The 26,958-nt window shown below is 34.1% G+C and overlaps 1 pseudogene; it reads right to left on the reverse strand.

The window, feature by feature from the left end:
- Positions 1-17,108: 17,108 nt before the first annotated feature.
- On the reverse strand, positions 17,109-17,740 carry LOC149559218 (uncharacterized; annotated as a pseudogene).
- Between the last annotated feature and the right edge of the window lie 9,218 nt (positions 17,741-26,958).

Below are 26,958 nucleotides of genomic sequence, written 5' to 3' on the forward strand. Positions count from 1 at the left end.
AACTCATTCAAATCATTAGAAATTAATTTGCCTCATCTACCTAATCTCAAACATTTCAGCATCTTTCCTATTTCCTTCTCTACTCTTTCCAGATACCACTTAAACTTTTGAAAATCTTTAGACTTATCTTTTAGATACATTAGAGTCATCATTCTGGAATAATCATCAGCAAAAATAATAGAGTACTTATCTACATTGTAGCTCTCAATTCCAATAGGTCTGCAAAGGTCTTTATGAACCAACTCCAAGACTTCTTCAGAATGATAGTTCTTGCTCTTGAAACTTGTCTTGCCCATCTTACCAATTTGAAATTTTTTGCATAGGCCTAGATCAAACTTCCTCAAACTAGGAATGCCCCTCCCTCTTTTGTGTTTACTTATCTTGATCAAATTATCAAAGTTCACATGACATTACCTTTTATGCCATAACAATTTTTCTTCTACTTGAGCAATGAAACATGAACTTTCACTAAGATCTAGGTAGAATAAGTTACCTTTTACTTGGTTGTTGGACCCAACTAGATTTCCTTTTCTATCTAGTAGCTTGGCCTTCCCATTCATGAATTCTATCTTGAATCCAACGTTATTCTACTATGCCACACTCAGTAGATTATGCTTCAGTCTTTCATCCCATTAAGCATTATCACATCTAGGTTCATTGGTTAGTGAGATACACTATTTTATTTTTATACAACATGGTTCATTGTTTCCAAATCTTACACTACCAACATCATAGTGTTCCATATGTTCAAGCTTTATATTATCACTAGTCATATGATGTGAACAACCACTATCAATAATTCATTTATCATTTTTGCTAAAATGAGAGATAAGTTTCATTTTATCTTCTTCATCATCAAATTCATCTTTTATAGTAATATAGACCATTTCATCATCTTCACTACTATCTAAATCTTTAGCCATAAAACAAGACTTCTTACCTTTATCCTTGTAGTCCTTCTAGCTTTTGAAATCCTTCTTGCCTTTTTATTTTTTGTTCTTATTTTCATCTTTATCTTCTCTTTTCAGACACCTTGCAACAATGTGACCAACTTCTTCACAAAAAAATAGACTAAAGGAATGTTACTTTCATACTTTCCTTTCCCTTGGGATACCTTCTTGCAATTAATGCTTCAATGGCTTCAAGATCATTGTTAGAACTATCTTCTTCACTTTTAGATTGTTTTCCTTCATATCTTTTAGCTTTCTTCTTGAGTGACAACTTGGCTTCAAATGCAGATTCAAGATTGCTAGAACTAGGAACATAATTATCATAGTTATCTAGCTCAAATATTTTCAATCTTCCAACTACTGCATCCAATGTTATATCACTCTTTGGATTGCATCTCATCTCTTGTATTTCTGATACTTTGATTTCATATATAGGAAGAATTTTTCTAAGAAACTTACTTACCATTGTTTCATCTTCAATCTTTCCTCCTAAGGATTTGATTGCATAAACAATGGCTATGATTATATAAATGTACTTTGTAATGTTCTCATGTTCTCTCGTCTTTATTTAATCAAATTTTACTCTAAGGATTTCATCTTTGGCTCTTCTTACATTATCATCTCCTCCATATATGGCTTTCAGCTTGATCCATATTGCATAAGTAGTACCATAGTCTTTGACTTCATCAAATTTGACATAGTTGAGAATTGAAGCATTAATATAAATCATCATAATGTTATGATTCTTCTTCTCTATAATTTCTTCAACAATCATAGTTCTAGTAGGTACCACATACTTAGCATTCAAATATTTTAGACCTAAATCATTGAAGGTTTCCAAATGTAACTTCATAAGTTCCTTCCATGCATTGAAGTTATCCCTGTTGAACTTGGGGATCTCCCTTTTGTAAGACATCCTAATCTTTAGCTTAGGTCCTTGAAGCCTTCTCTACAAGCATCGAATGCTATGATACCAATTATTGGAAATATAAGAGGAGTAGCTGAGAAGGGAGGGGTGAATAAGTTACCACCAAAATAAATCTTAGATCCCTTAGGTGTCAATACAAAACATAAAATTTGATGAAACTATTGTTACTTAGTTAACACACAATTACTTAGTAACCATTGAAATAACAACTATTACTTGATAAATACTAAACATGTAGAACTTAAGATATTATCTATGATTGACCATAATTACATTAGTTCCATACACATGAAATAAATATCATGAACACAAGTGACACAAAGATTGAACATGGAAACCCAATTTGGGAAAAACCACCAATTACAACTAGCTAATGATTTTCACTCTTTTGAAGTGAGACCTGTTAGGAGCCAACCCTGTTAAAGGTTACAAAACACACTATTAGGTGTTATCCTATTAGAGGATTTAATCACCCTATTAGGAGTGGCCTTGTTAGAGGTCTTTAGACACTTCAATCTATAAAATGTCAACTTGTTAGAGGATTTACAGATAGCTACTAAGCTAACTTTGTTAAGAGATTTAGTTCACTGCTACAATGGTTAGACGGTAACACTGATATGACTTGATTTTTTATGCAACTATATTGCTATTTATGATCTCAATTCTACCTCGAGTACTTGATCCTTCTTGATTGAATGTATCTTTGAATCTCCTTAAGGGTATTTTGTTTATCCTTCAAATTTGCTTCCTCTAAGCATCTACTATTCTTTTATCCACTTACACTTCTTTAATCCTCAATTTGACCTTATATCATAAACATTGTCAAGTCATATTGAATACATCTTAGAATAATTAATAATCATCTTCTCATGTGGCTAGAACCAACAAACAAATCTATTAAATTCAATATGCCAAAAGAAGAAAATCCTTCATTAGTTGAACCTACTAGGTAGAAACTAACTCAAAAATTATTTTCTTGTATTAACCAAGTGAATTTGGTTAAAATTTCATCTTCACAAAATTCCTTTAGTAAGTGAGTGAGCTTAGTTAGCATTGGTTCCATCCAACTTTCCTTCATTAACCAAGTGAGCTCACTTAACACTCATCTTCAGTTGACTTCTTTTTGACACCTAAGTGAACTTGGCATACACTATCTTCTAAACTTGGAAAAACACTGGAATGCTTGGAAAACACAGGAAGCTATCTTCATCACCCAAGTGAACTTGACATACATTGACTAGCAAAGATATGACATTTTGTGTAAGATCAAAGGAAATATACAATTGATCAATTGTTTTCAACAGTTTCATCCTTGCTAGATAACTTGTGACCAATTATCATAGGTGTACCAATAAGTTTACAACTTTCCAATCTAAACCTTTTCAAAAAATACCATCGCTATTTTGTACAATCTACAATCCTAGGAAAAACTTCATTTCTCCTATCATAATCATTTCAAACTCAATCTTAATTTCTTCAACAAACTTATCACTTGCTTCATCATTTCCTCCAAGTATGATGTTATCAACAAATACTACTACTATAACCAAAACATTCTCAAATTCTTTCAAATACAAGTTACTATCTTTCGTACCTTTAGCAAATCCAAATTTTAGACCATTTAGAGTTTTCTTTAGTCTGTGTACCATATCCTTGTCTTCTATCAGCGAAAAACCTTTAGGTTGCTCAATATATACCTCTTCTTCAAGTTCTCCATTCATGAAGGCTTATTTAACATCCATCTAATATACTTTGAACTTCTTATTCACTACATAAGAAAAACACATTCTTACTACTTCCATTCTATCTACAGGGGCATATGTCTCCTCATAGTCTATGCCTTTTTGTTGTGAGTAACCTTTATATACAAGTCTGGCCTTATTTTACACAACTTCACCTTTCTCATTCATCTTGTTTTTGAATACCCATTTGATTCTTATCACATTCTTTTCTTTAGGTCTAGGAACTAACTCCCATGTTTCATTCTTCACAATCTTATGTAATTCTTCCTTCATTGATTGAATCCAATGATCATCTTTACATGCTTCATCTACATTTTTAGGTTCAACTTGATAAATCAAACATATCTTCCCATTAACTCTATTTCTTGTCATCAGATTGTTGTCTTTGCTTCCAATTATCTACTCTAGAGGGTGATTCTTTGTCAAATACCTATTAGGGGTAGGAATTGACATCTAAACTCTTATCTCATCTCTAGGTTCAAACCTCTACTCTAGTATTTTCTCAATAGTTAACACATCATTCTTTAGATTAGTGTTTGTGTTATAGAAAACTTTAGTGTTATGTCTAACAATTCCAGAATTATCTTCTTCTTCATCTAAATTGTAATCTAACATCTTCTCCTTAGTTCCAAACTTTTCATCAATCTTTACATTTGCACACTCAACTATTGTCTTAGTTCTATGATTAAAATATTTGTATGCTTTATTTTTCAAAAAGTAGCCAAAAAACATACCTTCATCACTTCTTGGATCAAAATTACCAACATCATCATCTCTCATAATATAACACTTGCTTCCAAATATTCTAAAATACTTAAGTGATGGTGAATGACCAAATCATAGCTCATAAGGTGTCTTGCTCATACCTTTTCTGATATATACTCTCTTCATAGTGTACACTATTATATTGACTACTTCTCTCCAAAATGTGTTGGATACATCATTATTAAACAACATTTCTCTTGCTACCTCTGCTATTGATATGTTTCTTCATTTTGCAATATCATTATGTCTAGGTGTCCTAGGTGAAGACAATTGTCTTTTGATCCCATTCTCTTTACAAAACATGTTAAACTCTCTAGAGGTGAATTATCCTCCTCTATCTAATCTCAAACACTTTATCTTAACACCATATTCATTCTCAATTCTATTCTTAAATATCTTAAACCTCTCAAAAGCTTTAGACTTCTCTTTAAGAAATCCTACCCATATCATTCTAGTGTGATGTAGGAGCATCCAAGGTGGAAGAGAAATCTTGCATCATTGAAATATATTTTATTTTTAGTCTTTTCTATTTTAAAAAGGACTAGTAGATAGGGTGTTACTATTTATGTGAACTTGTTATTTTTAGTAAGTTTTTCATAGGAGCTCAAAATGTTTTTATTTTCTACATGAAGGTTCATTTTATAAATATAAGCCTACCATAAAAATCTCATCACTTCAGCTTAAGTATCAAAGAAGTTATTGAGGATTTTGGTGGAAAAATTTGCAGAAAAATCTATAGGCTCACCATCAGAGGCGTTCAAGTGTCTGGATGAGCTCAAAAAACTTGATGAAAGGGTGCTTGCATAGTTCCAAGCCTATAAATCAGGAGCTGGGATTTCTAAAAATTGGTCATAATAGCCAATCAAAGTAGTGGCTCGAGAGTTATGGCCTTTCAAAGTTGGGCTACTTGAAATATCTAAAATAATTTGTCAAAGATGTATTTCACTGACTCTATATCTATTGTTGGGGTCGGTTGGCTCTAGGTATTAAGTTTGAGCATCTAGGACCTTCCTGTAAGAGATGAAAAATAGGATGAGAAAGAAGTAGAAGAAAATATCAAAGTAGAGGGACTTCTAAACCTAGAGGAAGAGAGGTTTTTTGGGGCCATCTCCAAGATTGAAAAAAGACCTAAGTTTGAAGTTTCCACGTTTTTTGAGAAATCCTAACCCAGAGGAGTTGATTGATTGGATCAATGAACTGGATGAGTACTTTGAGTATGAAGATATTGAGGATCCTAATAGGGTCATGTTTGAGAAGGAAAAATTGAAGGGACATGCAAAGATCTAGTGGTAGAAGGTTTAGTTGGAGTGAAATAGAAAGGGAAAGGACAAAATCACCATATGGGATCAGATGATGGCTAAACTAAAGTGACAACTGATTCACATGGATTATGAGCTTTATTTTTTGAAGAAAATTCAAGGGTTGAAGAAAGTGGGAAAATATCTTCAAGAGTATACCAAAGAGTTCTACCGAGTTCTCATTAGAGCTAGTCATGCAAAAGCTAATAAGGAGAAAGTGGCCTATTATCTTAATGGGTTAAGGCCAATTATTCAAGTCAAGCTAAGTCTAGTTTGAATGAACATTATTGAGGAGGCATACCAATTTTTCCTAGGAGTCAAGGAGAAACTGAGAAAGAAGTTTGACAATAAGAATAGTGGAAGATGTTGTGATGGAAAATTTGGTAGATGATCTTATGGTGGTCGTAATGATGATTAGAAGAACAAGGATGATTCTGGAAGTAGTAGTTAGAACTAGAGGGGAAAAAATTCCAATCATTTCCATGATCAAAACAATAGAGATTGGAGAGGAAGATGTAGTGGACAAGGATCTAGAAGAGGAGGCTTCCATGGGAAATGTTTTCACTACGGAGAATAAGGCCATAGAGCATTTGAATGTTCTCAACACCAAGGAAGGATAGATTGAAGAATAGAAGGCTAAGTTAGAGTAGCACATGTTTATGAAGATGTTAGATCCTCACATTTTGAAGATGCTGAAAGAGGAGAAGTCCTAGTTAATAGAAGAGTCTTGTTGAGTGGTGAGAATGAACCTAATTAAAGAAGGAGCTTGTTTCACACAAGGTCTAGATGTGAAGATAAGTGTTGTGATGTGATCATTGATGGTGGAAGTATTGAAAATCTAGTTTTAGAAAATATGGTCACCAAGTTGAAGCTAAAGAGATAGAAACGCCCACATTCATATTGTATTTCTTGGGTGCAAGATGACCACAAGGCCATGGTCAATGAGAAGTGTTCAATAAAGTTCAAGATTGGAAGCTACCAAGATGAGGTATTATGCGATATCATAGCTATGGACATATTTCATATGTTCTTGGGTTGGCCATGACAATTTGATAGGCATGTTGTACATGACGGGTGAGAAAATACCTACACTTTGACTAAGGATGGAGTGAAACATAAGTTTAAGCCATTGAAGGAGAAAGAAGAAAAGGTATGTAGTTCTTCTAGAATATGTTTTGTTGATGGAAAGGATTTTCTCAAAGTTATTAAGCATGAGCATATTTATTTTTCTATAATTCCAAAAGATAGTGAAGAAGAAGTGGAGGAGGTACCTATAGAAGTTGCAGATATGTTGGGAGAGTTTTTTGATATTGTATTAAATAATGTACCTGATGGATTGACCCCAATGAAGAAGATCAGTCACCAAATGGATTTGGTTGAAGGATCCAGTTTGCCAAACAAGGTAGCACATAGAATGGCACTAGCAAAAAGTGAAGAGTTGAATAGATAAGTTCATGAGTTGTTGCAAAAGAGGTTGATTTGAGAGAGTCTAAGTCCATGTGTTGTACCAACCATATTAGCACCAAAGAAGAATGGAGAATAGGATATGTGCATAGATTCTTGTGCTATCAACAAGATCACAATCAAGTATAGATTTCAATTGCCAATGATGGATGATATTGTGGATTGTCTGAGTGGAGCTAAGTATTTCACAAAGATAGATCTGAAGAGTGGCTACCATCAGATTCATATCAGAGAAGGTGATGAGTGGAAGACTACTTTCAAGATAAAAGAAGGATTGTACAAGTGGTTAGTCATGCCTTTTGGGCTAACCAATGTACCAAGCACTTTCATGTGGTTCATGAATGAGGTTATAAAAGAGTTTTTGGGTAAGTTTTTCATTGCTTACCTAGACTATATTTTGATCTTTAATAAGACAATAGAGGAGCACTTGAACCATATTCACAAGGTCTTTGATAAGTTGAGGGAAAAAAGTTGTTGATAAACCTAAAGAAGTGTAGTTTTGTAAACGAGTTGGTTTACTTGGGATTTGTAGTCTCAACAAAAAATATGAAATAGACCTAGAGAAAGTGAAGGCTATCCTTGAATGGCCTACTCCAAAGAGTGTGATAGAGGCAATATATTTTCATGGACTAGCTAGTTTCTACAGAAATTTCATAAAAGGTTTTAGCAGTATTAATGGACCCTTGACTAAAATAGTGAGAGGAGATAGAAAATAATTAAAGTGGACTATAGGAGCATGTAATAATTTTAATCCATTGAAATAGAAAGTTACTAAGCAGCCTATTTTAGCACTTCCAAATTTTAATAAGGTGTTTCAAGTAGACTATGATGCTAGTGGTACTACAATAGGAGTGTTTTTTTGCCAAGAAGGTAGACTTGTTGCTTATTTTAGTGTGAATTTGAATGGTGCAAAAAGAAAGTATTATGTTTATGATCATGAATTTTATGCTATAGTTGAAGCATTGAAGAAGTGGAGACACTATCATCTTCTAAAGGAGTTTTTTTTGTATACTGATCATCAAGCTTTGCAATATTTGAATAGTCAAAGAAAATTAAACCAAAAGCATTTGAAGTGGGTTGAGTTTTTGCAAAATTATTTATATTTTTTGAAATATAGGAGTAGGAAGTCTAACAAAAGTTGTAGATACTCTTAGTAGAAGACAACTTTTGCTGACATAAATATAGATAGAGGTGGTTGGGTTCAAGGAACTCAAATCTTTGTATCTAGATGATCTTGATTTTGGTGAAGTATGGAAGACTTGTATAGAACCTCTTAAACTTGATAGGACAAAATGGTTGGATTTCAAGATCTATGATAGTATGTTGTTCAAAGGAAGCCAATTGTGCATTCCCCAAAGTTCAATGAGAGAGAATCTCATCAAGGAGAAGTATAGTAGAGGATTGGCTAGACATTTTGGTAGAGATAGGACCATTGCTTTGGTTACTAAGAATTATTGCTAGCTACAGTTGCAGCAAGATGTGAAGAAGTTTATAAAAAGTTGTAGAGTATGTCAGATGGTGAAAGGAGTGAAGCAGAATACATGGTTGTATCAATCATTACCTATACCAAAGAAGTCATGGGAGGATGTCAACATGGATTTTATTCTTGGATTACTAAGGACATAATGAGGCCATGATTCTATTTTTGTGGTGGTTAAAAAGTTTTCAAAGATGGCACATTCATTCTTTGCAAGAAGACTAGTGATGTTGTTAATGTAGAAGAGTTGTTTTTTAGAGAAGGGGTGAGACTACATGGTTTGCCAAAGAATATGGTTTTAGATAGAGATACCAATTTTTTGGGTATTTCTAGCATACATTATGGAAGAAGTTGAAGATAGATTTGAAGATTAGTTCATTACATCATGCACAAAATGATGGACAAATAGAAGTGGTGAATATGAGTTTGGGAAATTTGTTGATATGTTTGGTTGGAGACAAGCGAAAAGGATGGGATATGATTTTACCACAGACAGAATTTGTCTATAATAATTTTTTCAACTAGAGTACTGGTGAATCATCATTATAGGTTTTATATGGGAGTAGTCCCAAAAATTCTTCTGAATTGTGATAGTTGGATAAAGGAGAGATAAGTAGTGCTAAAGTAGAAGAATTTGTTGAATATTTGAAGAACATCCATAAGGAGGTGAGGAAACACATCATAAAGATTAATACACAGTATAAGGCTAAGGCATATGTGAAAAGGAGGTATAAGGAATTTCAATTTGGAGATAAAGTCATGGTTCATTTGTAAAAGGAGCATTTTCTAGTGGGTACATATAATAAGCTGAAGATAAAGAAGTTTTGACCATGCAATATAGTAGAAAGGCATGATTCTAAAAATTCTTATGAAGTGGAGTTTTTTGCTGAACTAAATATTTCACTAGTATTTAATATTTTAGATTTGATATATTATTATGAAAGAGGTGATGGAGATAAAGTTGCAGAAGTGCAATGGAGTATTCTAGTAGCTAGCTCGGCTACAAAGGAGATTGAGGAGATACATGATAGTTGTGTTGGAATAAGTACAAGGAACATAACTTATGAGGAATGTCTAGTCAAATAGAAAGGGAGACCAGTAAAGGATTCATCATGGCTGGTAAAGGATGAAGTTAACCATCTTGATTTTCCTCTAAACACTTGAGATGTGACAGAGTCACTTCTCAAATTACCTCAAGTGTTTGATGCAGGAGCATCTTGGGTGTAAGAGCAATTTTGCATCACCCAAAAATATTTTATTTTTAGTCTTTTCTATTTTAATAAGGACTATAGATAGGGTAGTTAATATTTATGGGAACTTGTTATTTTAAGTAAGTTTGTCATACAAGCTCAAAATATTGTCATTTTCTATATGAAGGTTCATTTTAGAATTATAAGCCTACCATAAAAATCACATTGCTCTAGCTTAAGTACGAGATAAGTTATTCCAGATTATCAATGGAAAAATTTGTAGAAAAATCTTAAAGCTCACCATTGGAGGCCTAAGAGTTCCTAGATGAGGTTTGAAAACTCAATGGAAGGGCACTTGCATGGTTCTGAGCTTGTAGATCACGAGCTGGTGTTTTTGAAAAGTGGTTATAATAGCCAATCAGAGCAACGACTAAAGAGTTATGGCCTTCCAAAGTTGGGCTACTCAAAATATCTAAAATAATTTATCAAAGATGTATTTAGCCAATTCTATATCTATTGTTGGGGTCTATTGGTCCTAGGTATTAAGTTTGAGCATCTAGAACCTTCCCAGGAGGCATAAAATTACCTATTTAAGAAAGGCCTAAACATTGTCTAGGACAACTATGGTTGATAGTTCATAATTTGTCTTATAGATTACTATGATTAAGGTACCCATGTGAGTTAGCATACTATACTTGTGAATTCTATAATTCCACATTTGTGGTGATAATAAGAAGTTTGTGTTTTGTTCCCATATTTGTTGTTGTTTCTTTGTTTTAGATTAAGGTTAAAACAAGTTTTGAAGGGACCCGAAACCCTTAATAGAAAAACAAAAGATATTCAAATAAGCACAACCAAGTTTTACAAGGACCTAAAACCTATAGTATAAAAGTAGAAAAATAAGGTTTTATAGAGACTTGAAACCACAAGAAGGGACCAGAAAATGAAACTAGGTTTTACAAGGACCTAGAACCTAGAGTTTAAACAAAAGGAAGAAAAACCAACTAAGAAACCCAAACTAGAGACTAGTCACCAGAACCACCACCAATAGCTATTGCAACTCCTTGATCATTTTTACCACCTCCTTGTGTACCTCCATAGTGTTGTGAATAATTTTAGTAGTAGAGAACCTAGATCCCCTAGTTGACTTAGCTACCTTTTTCCTTGAACTCGGTCTTGTTCTTTTCCTTAGCCCACTAGGAGACATGATTTCCTCATTATTTTTCTTACCCAAGCTAAAAGTAGTTGCACAAAGGCTTGAAGTGACCTGTTCCATCTTGTTACAACTCTCTCTAGTCAAAACACAAAGCTCATGTTCATATTCCTTTAACTTCTCTAGGATATTGCCAACTTGAGCTTCAAGTTGGATGATCTTAGCCTCATTAGTTTCTTGGTCCTATTGCATCTTTCCCATTCTTTTTTTTAGAGTCATTAACTAATTGTACATCCAAGAATCACCTTGGAGAGAGGAGTCTTCCCTAAGCTTAGCAGTGTGAAGGAAAGAAAGCGTAGCACCCTTACCAGTTGGGTCATCCTTCTCCTTCCCTATATCTTCCTCCAAATTTTCCTCCCTAGCTTTCTAGGGTTGCTCACTCTGGTTTTTTTCCTCTTCTCCAATATTTTTCGACCTTATATTTTTGTCATAAATTTCCTCAACCTCATCCTTTCTAGACTCACCTTTACTACCAAAGTAACCATCCAAGTTTGAACTAAAGTCCCCCATATCCATATTCTCCTCATTTTCCATATTCATTTCATCATTTTTCTCTGAATTTTCAGTCTCAGTAGTTTTCTCAGCATATTTCTGAGGTTTGTCCTATTTCAAACTTTTCTTTTTGACACTCACCCCTTCATCTCCCTTACTCTTCCTTGAATAGGTCTCACTAATAGAACCTCTCTTTTTTGCAGAGGGTGGGGAAGATATAATAGCCTTATTCTTATAGTAATTTTCAATTAAAAGGATTAGCCCTTCATGTAAGACCAGATGGGATTCATTTTTCTTATGGGCCTAAAAGCTTTGAAGTAAGGAGTACCTTAGATAAAATGGAAAAGAGATCCTATCCTTGTATTAAAATGATTTAGGAAGACAAAATGAAATTTATGAACACTTTTTGCCTTACCATCTAGAATGAAATACTCACAGATGCAAGAGAGGATGTCCCACCAAATAAATTTTATTTGATTTAGCTCATAAAAGTCTCCATTTTTCTCCTCCTCTTCTATCTTCAAAAATTCCTTGAATGCGCCATTAGAAATTTTGGTTTCCTTGCTGAACTTTATGCCCTCCTTAGGAAGCCCTATGACTTCAACAATGAAATCTTCAGTCAAGTGAACCATGACGCCATGCATGGAAACCCTGTCTTCAAACCAATTTTTAAAGAAGGCTTCCATGATATGTTGTTTGTATCCATGAAGGAACTCTAGGTAAGTAGTAACATTACCCTTCTCCAGAATCTACCAAACAAGGGCTTTGGCCTTCCATGCCTTACAGTTCTTTGGTTCTTGTTTTCTTAGTTCCCCACCCATATCCAAAAATTGTGTTTCTTTATGAAATGCCAAAATACAACAAACTAGGAGAAATAAAGATTTGACAAAAGCTAATGTGCTCATAAAAACAACCAAGGAGCTCATTAAAACACTTACATGCCAAGCATAGGTAATAATCACTTTTAGGCACTTCCTAGGGAATATAACACTATCCTCCATAATCCCACCTCTGTTTATCATTAAATTTGCCGATCTTAGAAAATATTAACTTCTAACATGTGAGTTCTATCATAATTAATAAGTGCTTTCAAATCCATGCTCCTGCTTAGGTCCTCATGCCACCTTAGCTTACTTTCCCATTGGATAGCCTGGTTTGTAATCTAGTCAGCCACAATATTTCCTTCATGGTAGGAGTGAGAGAAAATGACTCTGTCAAATTTATCCATTAAGATTTTAATTTCCATTACACTAGCTTCAATAGACCATGTAATCAGGCTTTTTCCATTAAGCATATTAATGATATTCAAGGGGTCTCCTTCCATCTAGAGGTACTAGTAACTAGCTTCCACTACCAGCCTTAGTGTATAAAGGGCTACAGTAGCCTCAACTTTATGACTAGTTGAGATACCAATAGGGATGGTGATAGTATCTATAATATTACAAGTATGATCCCTCAAAACCCCTATGTAGCCCCTTTGCTAGGATTTCCTTTAGCAACACCATCAAAATTCCCTTTGATTCATCTCATAGGAGGAGCCTTCCATTTAATATTCAGTCTTTGATCTTCTTTCTTCATTTTAGAACCTATTGTTTGCATTGGATTGTCAATTTGGATATCTTCATTGCACTTTCTCTAGGAATTGAAGTTTTTCTTTATAGCTCTAACAATTTTTTGGCCAAGCACCCACTCAAGCATTTCTTTGTTTCTAAAGATTTTGTTGTTTCTTTCTTTCTAGATTCCCCACCAAAGATGGGGAAGAGTAATTTTCCATAGAAAATCAGCATTACTATCCTTAGATGGGCAATTCCAACTTTGAAAACCATATTCAATGTTGTTATGATGGACCCAAGCAATATTCCAGAAGTTGAGGATAATACTCCATACTTTTGACTATAAGTACAATTTAAGAACAAGTGATAACTATCTTCATAACCTTCTTTACATAGGTTGCACCGATTAACCACATTGATGCCTCTCTTTTGCAAATTGTTCTAATTTAGAATTTTATTTTGAAGCAATATCCAGTAAAAGATATTTATTTTTGGAACAACTCTAGTTCATAGAGGGGTAAACACCTTTCTCCTCATATTTGAACACAAATGAAACTTCATGTTGTTTCTTTGTTTATGTTATGGGTTTATGGTATTAAAGTGAGCACCCTTCATCATAGTGAAATCATCAACTACAATCATGAAATACCTTTCCCCATAGAATCATCTTGTTCTAGAGGGACCAATTAGATCTATGTGAAAAATCTCTAGCTTCTCTATGGTTGTGAACTTCTTGTCGGGAAAAGATACCTTTGTTTCATTTTCTAGGAAGATTATGTTACAATTTTTTTTTGAATCAACATTTCAGATCACACTCCATGATCCATCATCAAGATGAGTGAGCTAAAGGAAAGATGACGTAAGATTGCAAACCTAGTGTGGATAAAAAGGGGAAGGAAAGGGAGGTGGGTAGCTAAACCTCAAACACTTCTCAACTGTTGTGCACCCACCCCCCTTTCCTTCTATTGGTGTTTGAAAATGTGACTAGTTTCCAATTACCTCGATTAGAATATGGTACATCTAGGGGCAGCTAACTCCCATTTTCAACATACTATTTCAAACACTGGGCCAACTATAAGGCTTGACCCTTCTTCACTTTAGGCTCTACAAGACCTAGGCAAGTGGACCTCAGATTCAAATAATATGGTACCAGTGCAAAAAATATACTCTTGAATCTATTAAAGTAGATAAAAGCCCTTATATCTTGTAATACTCATGTAATAACATAGATCTACAGTAGCTGAATGAAAATTCTATGATATTCACAAACTAAGTGAGGGCATCACTTTTAGGTTCTTCAACATCAAAGGGAAAGATCAATTGATTAATAATGTTGAATTCAACAAACCCTCTGATATGTATTAGTAGTAAGACTTAATGATCTTATAGCTGACCAATGCTTGATCAATCGGGAAAATCCATGAATCCAATGCATACATATGGATATCTGATACTTATTTATATATTCAGATATACAATCTATCTATTCACCTTGTAAATATACATCTATGTTCATTCTAAATCTCATTCTTACATAATATCCCTATCAGTAAAATTGCAACCCTATTGATTCCCCTAAAGCATTTACATAACCCCTTGAGTTATAAGAAATAATGAAATAACATATAGCCTTAAGGGACTACAACTATAACCTAAGCTCTTTGTTCAAAGATCGTAAAATATTGAAGATCAGTAATAAAGGAGACAAGATTCAAGATGAAACTCAACCTGCTATTCTTTGTATTAATTTCCTTGAAACAATACATTCATATGCATGAAATGAAAACACAGAAAAACCTAATAGATCTGAACTATCTGTATTATCCTTCCTAATGCTATTCATACAAGAGAATTATGCTAAAAGAATGGTGTCACAGTATTGGAAAAACATCAAGACTGGAACCAAAACTCTAGTATCATAGTAATGAGAAAATTTTCTCCAAAAAATTGGAACCCTTACAATGAGAAAGAATGAGAATCATTTAGGAGTAGGTGAATTCCCAGATCAGCTCTGCATTTGACATGTGTCCACTTGAAATTCCCCCTCTTTGCAATGAAAATACTCTCTCTAGTCCCTCTCTCTTCAATATGTGAATCAAATCCTTGCATTTTACCTCTCAAAGGCATCAAATGTCTCAGAAACCTGATGATGAAAGGATGTAACTGCTTTTTGATGTAAAAATGAACTCAATGTAAAAGTGAAAAATTAGTTAATTGGCTTTTAGAAGACAAGAAAACCTCTTAGAGTTAGTTTTCTTCACATTTACACCTCTACAAGCCTTTATATCTATTTTCTAACCAATTCTAATATTCCATCATGAAAAACACCCAATCTGCTAAGAATGCCCTATATTTTACAAATTGGCTTATAACGCAAACTAGTGAAGACCTATGCACAATATAACCTTAGAAATGGAAAATTCAGCTCGTTCTGGTTCCAGTGGTATATTGGAGCACCCATTTTCAATAAAAAAAAAATGCTCCAGTTATGGCCCTCTAAAGTTTAGGTCTCTGTCTCATGGTTTTTCATACATTTTGTAAAAAATTAAACCTTTTATAAAGTTCAAACTATATTAAAGTTTTAGACTTTATTTAAATGACCTACACGTTGAGGGAAAAACAATAAAATATTAATTTTTTTTTTTTCTCAAATTTTCCCACCATTCTCCATCCGGCACAAACCTGTTGACCAGTCCCATGACACATGTCAAGACATGATTGGCTCAAGCCTATACAACTCTCAAATTGCTCTAACTGGGCACTAGGTGTTAGCATGAGATTTGTCCACCTCACCACCATGTCAGTGACATGTCATCTTCCTATTGTAATTCACTATGTCACCATGTAATCTTTCCTGCAACTTTCCTTTGGCGATATAGAGAGAACCCTCAGATTTGCAATGTGGCACGATCTGACACATCGTAAGATCTACTTTCCATGTCATCCTACCTCTAAATCCATGCCACATGGCACCTTGTGATTGGTCTAGAGCTCCACATCATCACCACATCATTGCCTACATTTTCTGGTTGCCATTTGTCACTCCCTGGTTCATTGCTCTATATCTAGGAAGGACCCACATTGCATTTACCTTGGTTTTACCTTAGCTAAATTTTCATGGTTTTTCAGCATTTTGCTATGTCACATGCCAGAAAACCTTGGATTTTTTGGCTAGTGAAGTAGTGATTTTCCAAAATTTCCAACTTCCCAATGAGTTGCTGATGTCATCATACTTTGATGTGTGTTCCCGTTCAAAATTTGTGTTGATGTCACCTTCAACCTAGACACCAGTGGTACCCTTGCACAAGCCATAGCCTTTCCAAAAGGCTTCTGTCTTTAGACACTAAGCATGGTGTGTGCATTAGTATTTAAACTAAAAAAATATCCTCCCACACAAGAAATATGAAATTAAACGTTTATGGCTTGCCATATACATTTGCCAAGGCTACTCTTTTTTGCTGCTTCCTGTGCATTGAATCATCCTTTAACTGTGGTTTTTCTTTCATGCTTGAGACATCTTCTTTGAAATGAGATGTCTTGGTCTATGAATGTGTGGGGTCTTCATTATTTGATTTTGCCTCTGTTATCTGATGGTTTAATGTGTAAGCTTTTATCTCTACTCCTAGTCTTCTTACTTGCATGGAATTCCTTTATTAGGCTGCGAAAAAACATGGAAGTGTTCCATCACATTTATAGCATTTAGGCCAACATCAATTTTGAAAAGGTGAGTAGAGATTGATTGCACTGCTAAAATATCATTCACCCAATTGTTTTCAGACACGTTGTGTTACAAACTTGATCTCACTTGCTTTGGTTTAGCTACTGCTATGCATGGTAGCTTCTTTGTTTAACATTGGTCACCCCTTTTTTAATCATGTGGAGGCTTGCATAGTCTACCTTTGTCTTTGCAAGTGCTGAGCCCTCATTCTTTACATGGACGAATTTATACTTGTTTATGTGTGGGCTTTGTTCTTTGTGTTTTCCTTTTGACCATTTATGTGAGGCTCTACCTCTAATTGACTACAAGTTGTTCCATTTATTTGTGCAAAGTTTGCTGATTTAATCTGGCATGACTACCTCTATCACGGGTAAACTTACAACTAAAAAGAGGCTGACGAACTCTTCCTTGTAGTTGCAAAATCTGTGGACTGACTTTTGGCTATCCATCAAATTGGAAAACAAATCGTGGATATGATTCTACTCTAACATTTAAATGTAATTCTCAGCCTTTCATTTTCCAATGGGAACCCAACCATTGTGAACCTCAATTGGACTTGAATCCATTCACTTAACATCAACTTCAATACAAAACTTCCCTAGCTGTTTATCAGTCCCAAATTGACAAGAGCCTCCTCTACTTCCAGTATAAACTACCACCTCGAAGCAAGGGTTTGAAGCCTTCTTTCTTCCAAGGATGGAGCTAGTAATTTTCTTTTGAAAAGAAATTTCATCAAGGTAGAAGGTGGATGCAATGATTTGACTTGGGGTAGGTGAGTCTGGTGAAAACAGAGGAAGTGGAAGAGTCTTTACAGGATTATTTGGAAGCTTAATGTCACAAAAGCAAGGGTAGCATGTAGAGTGAACTCTTGACATTGTTGGTTTTGAGGCTGCTGGTAACCTCAAAGCCAAAGCACTTATAGAAACCTTGATAAATGTACAAGGATCCATTGACAAATTCAAACTAAATAATCTCAATCCATAACCTCTTAGCAATCTAACGCAAATTAGTCGAACCCCCCAAAGTGGGTTTGAATAAAAAAATTTCATTTCCAAATGACTAAATTTCTAAATTAATCCATTGAGATCTTCAAACTAACTAGAATCAAAATCGAGCATTGAATTATCCTTAAAACCCCATTTTATCCTTTCTACAACTTGTCACTTTTGCGCTAGGAGGTCTGTTGACTGGCCTTAAAAACTAACCCAAACCTTTGACTAGGCCCTGAAATCTGACCCACTAATTCTTGTCTCATGATGAATTTGGGGTCAAAAGATATTGACTATTAAAGTTGACCCTTTAGAACTGCCTACAAGAAAACATGTTAGAAAATAATAAATTGGGTTCAGATTTGGCTTTGTTGGGAAAATTGACACTTGGGAAAATGAAAATTGGAGAGTTAGTTGTGTGTGAGGAGGACAGTATGAATCTATGATTTGGGATCATGATGAATAACTGGGCGCAAATGGAAATCAGTCAAACTAGGTTACTTGGAATTCGCAGATTGAAACAATGTCAGAAAAGCATTTTTTCCAAATGGAATGGACTCAGAAAAGTGTGCAAACGGATTCATCAAGACTTAAAAACTGACACACTTAAAGTATTTTTAGAGGAAAACATAGTGGTACAATCCATTCAATCTGACCTATCATGGATTTCAAGATATAACAACACGAACATGGGTTCTAAACAATCTACATTTGCTGACACCAGTAGAAAGATAGAAGTTGCATTTGGAATCGCGTTTGAAAATTGATGAAATAGATTTGTCGTAAGTTGAAACTTGAAACATAACAAGTTTCTAATGTCTACAATGCAATACAAAAGGAATTTCAACATTTTGGCTAACTGGGTCAAAATTATAGCATGTCAAATAGGGCTTCTCAAAAATGTGAACAACTACACATGCACAGAACAGTAAATAACCAAATTTGAGGGATTCAAAACCTAGTCAAATGAATTTAAAATGACTCAAAATCTAAAACATAGGTTCTCGGGTATGGACACTAGATGCTTCCAAAGTGGTGGGTCATGACATAGTACTGGGTGCAAGATATTCACTTGCAAACATAGCCTCCTATCACTGTTTGACACAGGTGAAAATTCAAATTTGGAGATTGCTTAAAATAGGGATTCAAAAAATGATTCAAAATGTCAATTTAACTTCATGGAATAGGTAGGTGCACTAAATGAAAGCTGTTAGAAACATTGACCACCTCTTCGGGCTCAAAAGTATAGCCAGGTACATGTGCACTTAAAAATAATTTATAGGGCTCAATTTCTCAATGGTACTCAAAATCAGGGCTTCAATTTTGAGTCCCAACACCTTCCCCCTTTTATCCACACTGAGTCTGCAATCTTACCACATTTTTCTTGTAGTTCACTCATCCTAATGATTGATCATAGAGTGTGATCCAAAACGTTGATGCAAATATAATTGTAACAAAATATGCCTAGAAAATATAGTAAATTTCTAATGAATTTTGGAAAACTACTATCTACAAAAGATACCTTCTTCTACTTAGCCAAAGTTCATTATTTGAAAACCACATTAGTAGGCTTTATTATCTTAGTTAAATCTCTAACTGCAAGTGTGCTACTAACTTTTACAATATTATCAAAGTTTATATGATAGAATCTGCTATGCTATAACCAACTATTATCCACTTTAGCAACCAAATAAGTCATTTAAGTTGCATTCAACTGAAATACATTACTTCTAGATCTAGTTCCACTTCCAATTATCTTACAATCCTTATCCTTGATAGTGCAAGTATTTTCTATAAATTGCAATTGATACCCTTTGTCCATCAACTATCCAACACTCAAAAAATTATGCTTTAATCCATCAACAAAATAAACATCATCAGTGTTGTTTCTTCCATCTAAAGTAATGTATCCAATCCCTATAATATGACATGTTGCATTTCTACCAACTCTAACAATACCTCCATCATAGTTTCTAAATTGAACAAACCTATTCATATCACCAATCATGTGATGTAAACAACCACTATCTATTATCCAATCAAATTTCTTTTCAACTTGGGAAACTCGAGTCTTTTCTTCTCCAATTTCTCTATCAAGATCATCATCCTTAATAACTACAAATCCTAGCTCATGATCACTTTCACTTTCACTTTTTTCATTAGATTCGTCTTTTTCATTAGCATACAAACAATTCCTAGGTCTCCTAGGGTTGAACTTTCTCTTATACATTTTCTCTCTTTTAGGACATTTAGATGCACAATGACCAAACTCATTACATGTCTAACATTAAAAGATATTCTTACCATCTTTTTCTCTTCTCACAAAAAGTGTTATTCCTCCTTCTATCTTCTTGTCTCCATTAGATCTAGTTCTACTACTACCAGCAGAATCTCTAGTTGTACTAGCACTTCTAGAAAAGCTTGGCCAAATATTGAAGGCACTAAAAGCCTTCTCCACTCTTGTTACTTCTCCAGATTGTCTCAGATCCACTACTACTACTTCTAATCTTCCAAGCAACATTTCCATAGTAAACTATTTAGTATAGGGTATTAGTAGTTGAATCATCTAAGTAACTTGCTTGAATGTTGGTGTCAAAGTTTTCAATATCTTCCCATAATGTCATCTTCTTCCTTGGTTGCACCATGTGACTTGATTTCTACAAAAATATTTGATGTCCTACCAATATAGTTTCTTACATAGTCAACATTTATCATTTTATCATCTTGAAATGCACATATCCAATTCTATAATCTTACTCTCTTTGAATGTGTATCACCTTCAAAAATAGATTCTAGTGCCATCCAAATTTTATGAGATGTTTTAAGTGTCTTACCTAATTATATTCATTCTATGGAAGAGCTAATAGTAAAGCTTCTCTAGCTAGATCATGTTACACATAAACCAATCTCTCTCTGCTTCACTACATTCTTCAATATTCTCTTCTTTACTACATTCTTCAATCTTCTCTTCTTTCACAGTCATCTTCTCACTCTTTGTCAAGAGCCAATAACCAAGACCCATACACAATAGATGAGTCTTCATGTTCTCCTTCTAATTATCATAGTTTGACCCATCAAATCAAGGAATATTCTTTTGGAAAAGAATCGTCATCGATCTCCCAAAGCCATTAAGCTTATCCTTCAAGGACCTGAGGCTTTGATACCAATTTTTAGAATATATAGTCCACCAATATAATTGAGAGGGAGGGGGGGTGAATCCAATTGTCCAAATAATATCACAATTATCAAATTTAATTAACTTTAACGATATCAAAAATATAATCAGAAACCACAACAAGATACTCATACATAATAGATATGTTAACTAGGGAAACCCTTGATGAGAGGAAAAACCCTGGTGGGGATGGTATCCACAAGATGATGAACTAATATAAATATTCCTTATTAGAGGATGGACCTTGATATGATTCTATAACATTTTGTACATATCAATCCCTCTTAGGAGACTTTTATTCCCTATTAAGAGTTGTGGAAGAGAGTTGGACCCACTGCCCAAATAGCTTCAAGGGAAAGACAAATGAACCAAATCTCCAATTGATCTCTATATTATTCCTTGTAGAATAATAGAAATTAATAGTACTTCCTTCCTCTTTCTCTATCCTGTCAACTAGATTTCTTCTCCTTCTGATCTTCTAACCAAATCACAAAACTCACATCCAATAATCCCTTGGATTGCTTACTAGCATTTAGTAAACACTTTTCTCCTTTTCACACTTCACACTTTATATAATGATCACAACATCAATGATCATATTACTAACAAGGGAAAAAATATTTTCTTTATACTATATCTTAAAAATAATTCCTTGAGTTTTCCTTGAGGCTTTACCAATTAATTATAATAAGATAATTAATTAATTACAATTATAATAGCATTGTCGGCTCACAGCATATAAAAAACTTCACATGTGCAATACTAGGGCTTGCGCATCCACTGACGTCACCATCAAATTGTCATCTATCACTGATTGATCACACATCTTCTTATTACATCTTAGATGAAAGATATGATAGAAACATCAAAAACTATTTTCCAAGCACTTTATCTTTGTACTACTCTTAGTAAATCATGTACTACTTTTGTACATCTTTGACTTACATGTTGTGCATAGAACTTGGTCATCAGGACATAGTATTGAACAAGTCCATGACTGTGCATCACTAGAAAAGAAAAATTGTGTCTGTATAACTAAGATCTTTCTCTACTACTCTACTAGTCTTCATAGAATTACTGCTATGTTGACATCAATGAAAAACACAATCATGAATTCAAAATGCCAATAATCTCCAATGCTTAGGATAGTATCCCAATGTAGTATCATCAACATTCATGCTAAAAGGATTAAGAGACTATTATAGGAGTTTTAAGATTTTAGGATCTCCCATACCTATTGAGAGGCCACCAACTAAATGGAGGCCCTTACAAAAAAAAAGGCATTTTGACCAATCATTTGAAGAAAGTTAGAAGTCCATTTAGTGCATATAGCCAATAAAAGCATTAAAACCCTTAGAAACCCTTATTATTGGGAATTGTAATGTACAGATAAAGTTAGAGTTCCAAACCACCAAAATCCTTTGCTAAGTCTAAATGGGTATCTAGAAAGTTTATTTTCTTGGTAGGTTGTTAATACAAGTTGCAAAGTAACATGGCCAAAAACCATGATAGGAGGGTTAATTGAACAAAAGGGCTACTAGGAAGCATACAACCAGTTTGGGAATCAGTAGAGAAAGGGAGTTTGGAATTATTTTGATTGATCCTTGTAGGTCAAAAACAAGTTTTCTAAGCCCTTGGAAACTCCCTACAAGTCCTTGAAAAGAAAGGATCAAGTTCTAGCATTTTAGGACTTAAAAACCATATATGCAAAAGAAGGCAATTTTGATCTTCTAAAAGGGCCTCATTTCAAAGTTGGAAGAAGTATGATAAATAGGGTTTGGTAATGACCAAAGGAGTCAAGTAGACCTTAAAAAAAGCCAAGAAGAGTCATTCAAACCGAAGATCCGTTGATTCCACATTAGAAACATTGTAGTTTAAACCATTTCTAGTGGTGAAAGACAATGTTTGAAGGTTATGATAGAGTTTTCACAAGAAATATCTATTTTCAATGAATATGAGAGAGTTATATCCTTCTTGTGTAGGATAGGTGATGAGATGACACAATTTAAGGAAGATTTATGGTAAGAAAAAAAATCAATTAGATTGTAGGAAGGAAAGATGGTGGAACCAACTATACTTGAGACAATTTATTGACTCTTCTATGTTTCCTGAGCACAAGGATTCATCCAACACTCTTCTAGGTAGATGAGGAAGTAGGCATCCTTTTAGGTGTTGGAATATATAGTCCACCAATATAACTATGATATGGGGGAGGGGGGAGGGGTTGAATATGTTATCCAACTATTATCACAATTATCAACTTTAATCAAACTTAACCATGCAAAAAATTTAATCTGAAACCACAACAAGATACTCAAGCACAATAACACAAGATATGTTGACTAGGGAAATAATTGATCAGACGGAAAACCCTAGTGGGGATGGAACCCACAAGACGATGTACTAATATAAATATTCCTTGTTAGAGGATGAACCTTACTAGGAGTATAGAAACATTTAGTACATATCAATCCTTGTTAGGAGACTTTGAATCAATGTTAGGAGATTCTAACCCTATTAGGAGTTGTAGAAGGTAGATTGACCCACTATCGAAACAACTTCAAGGGCAAGACCAATGAACCCATTGTCCAAATGATCTCTATATTATTCTTTTAAGAATAATATATTTGAATTGTACTTTCTTCCTCTTTCTCTATCCTATTAATTAGACCCCTTCTCCTTCTAATCTTGATACTAGATCACAAACTCTACATCCAATAATCCCTTGGATCACTTACTCACATTCACCAAACACTCTGCCCCTTTTTCCACTTTGTATTAAATACTTGATACACACACTTGAAAGGATTTCCCAATTAATTATAATAAAATAATGAATTAATTTACAATTACAATAGCATTCTCAACTCATAGTATATAAAAAACTTCACATGTGTGATACTAGGGCTTGCATACTTGTTGACATGACCATTAGAATTTCTTCTATCACTAGCTTATTGTGCATCACTAGATTATATTTCTCCTATAAGATATAATAGGATCATCAAAAACTACTTTACATGCACTATGTCTCTACAATACTCTTAAATCACTTATAGCTTCTATACATATTTGACTTAGACTATGCACATTTAACCTCACCATTAGGACACAAGATAAAACATATCTTTAAATACACCTCACTTGTACATAAAAACTTTTCGTGTACAAGTATGATCTCTATCTACTACTTTACCAATCTTCACAGACTTACTGCTATGTTGAGATCAATGACAAACCCAGTTATGAATGCAAAATTTCAATACTCACCAATGCTTAGGATACTCCCCCAAAGGAATAAAATCAAAATTCATGCTAACAATCTTCACCTTTGACATTGATGGTAACAAAGATGAAAAACATCTAAGTTCAAAGAATACCAAACAGTACTCTATTTTTGTTGCTATTGTTCTCATCTTTTCAAATCATCTTTGATGAGTCTAAAAAATGCCTTTATTTTGTTATGTTTAAGATACTTTGTGATACTTTGTTTATCCTTGTTTTAACACTTATAAGCCTATGTTTGATAAACCTTTGATGATTTATGGGGTAGAAAAACTATGTCATCTTTTACCTAAATTATATCTAATATGCAGTATTTCATATAAATATCCAAATGTGCGTTCTTATGCTTGAATTTAGTTTGATGGATGTTTATTTGCAAATATGTCTTATATCATAACTAACCTGATGATAAGGATTAAAGGATGAGCGGAAGAATCTAGAAGTTGGTTGCTGATAGCATTCAAGGAGAAACGAGCATCAAGGAACAACCACGAAAAGGAAGTTATAACCACTCCATGAAACATGGCAGCGAATAAGGAGGAGCTTTTACAAGCCATTACCTTCTCTACATTTATGTTGTAACAAGCGGATGCTACAACTTCATTGCTCCCTCCTCAATTCCATTATCCTTCCTTTTCACATTTAGTTGGTCTCCTATATTCTCTCCTACGGATTTAAGTTAGGATAGTTACTTTTCTATTATGTAACAAAGAGTAGATTCCCTATATAAGTCAGGATCGACTCCTGTGTGTAAAATTTTTAAGTTTTAGTTTTTGGTTTTTGATAATTTTTATCGAGTAAGAGAGAACACCGAGTCACAGTTTGTTGTAGTTGTGTTTTACAATTCTGAATTATGTAATGATTGATTAATGAAATGAATTAGTTCTCTTTAGCTTCTATCCTACATTGGTAGATTAGAGAAGCCAACCAAGGGGGGCCACTTGGAAGGTGGATTAGATTAGGATAGAATAGATTCATTTTACTAGCATTAGCAGTATTTTAAGTAAGACGTAGCTAGTTAGTTCCTTCCTATAGCATCACACTTCATGAATGTTCCTGCAACATCTGCGAGAATAGTCTAGTGGATAAGTCAAGATGGAATCTCTGTTATCTTGTCATTGTGTTTTCAACATTCATAGATTCAGTATTTTCCTTTCCACAACAATAGTGTAGTTTCCTTCCTTTGCATTTTTACTTTCCTGCAGCACAAGCATAATGACTCATCAAGGTACCTAGTGCACATACTGTGCCGACCATTTCAAGTATACATCCTGGGGTTGACAATCTAAATGCACCTCATGGTAGGGGAAAAGTAGTCCTTAGCTTGAATAGATTATTCCTAAGCCAGGCCTAGTGCATGACTATGGAACACCTATTGTGAGGCGGTTCAATCTTCATCAATCAAATCTAAAAATCCTTTGGAACACTTCTTTATTTTGTATATTCATTCTATATATCTCCTCCATAGAGATGTTCATGAATCTTTCTAAATCTCCCTAATAGAGTAGAAATTTTTATGCACTCTTCTCCTTATGCAAACTTAGGATATGTTTTTCATATAATCTTCTCCCCCATTGACTTCAATGATAAAGACCTCATTATTTCAATTACTTCTCAAATACTTTAACCAGATCGAGTGTCCAAAGACACTATTCAATACCAAACTCCAAGAGTCCTTAATGACTCTACTCATCACAAATACTCCCTCATATAGGAAGCATCAACATTCTATCCAGTCAAACAATAGTTCTTTGTAGCACTAGACTGATGCAATCTCTACATCATCTACTCTAAAGTAGGTAGGGGCATAACCCCAAACATACCTCTCAAGTACTCAAATGTATCCTTAGGTAAGGTCTTTGTAAAGATATATGCAATCTAATCTTTAGTACTCCCATTCTCCAATCTAATATCCTTTTTTGATACTTTCTCTCTCAAAACATGATACTTAATAGATGTATTCTTACTCTTAGAATGCAATACAAGATTCATAGACATATTCACTATAATTGTGGTTCTAAAAATTATATCCTAATGTCTTTCAGCATTTTCTTCATCCACATCACTTGATTACAATTATTTGTTGTTGCTACATACTCTGCCTTAGCTATACTCTGTGAGATACAATGTTGTTTCTTTCTTAGCCAAGAAACCAATATTCCTCCAAGAAAGAATGCTCCACCACTGGTGCTCTTTTTGTCATCCATACTGCCTACCCAATTCATATTGGTATATGCATATAGAGTGAAATCACTCGATCTATCATACCATATTCAATAATCAAATGTCCCCTTCAAATATCTAAATATTGTTTTTACTGCTACATAGTGATACTCCTTAGGATCATCTTGAAATCTAGCTACAATCCCAACTACATTTTTTATATCTGGTCTGGTGTGAGTTGTATATTGCAAATCTCTAATCATGGATTTATACTTCTTCTTTTCAACTATAGGTGTCTCATATTTGCTAGATAACTAGTGACCAATTATCATTGGTGTACCAATAGGATTAAATATTTCCAAGACAAATCTCTTCAACAAGTCTTTTAAATACTTAGCTTGTGAAATAAAAATGGCATCACTATTCAGCATAATCTAGAAACCTAGGATGAACCTCATTTCTCCTATCATATTCATTTCAAACTCATTGTTCATTTTGTCAAGAAACTTATCACTTCATCATTAGCTCCAACTATCATGTCATCATTAAATATTAC

The sequence above is a fragment of the Cupressus sempervirens genome, chromosome 5 (genome assembly GCF_028749045.1).
Source record: "Cupressus sempervirens isolate cs-2001-9-10 chromosome 5, ASM2874904v1, whole genome shotgun sequence".
Taxonomy (NCBI): Eukaryota; Viridiplantae; Streptophyta; class Pinopsida; order Cupressales; family Cupressaceae; genus Cupressus; species Cupressus sempervirens.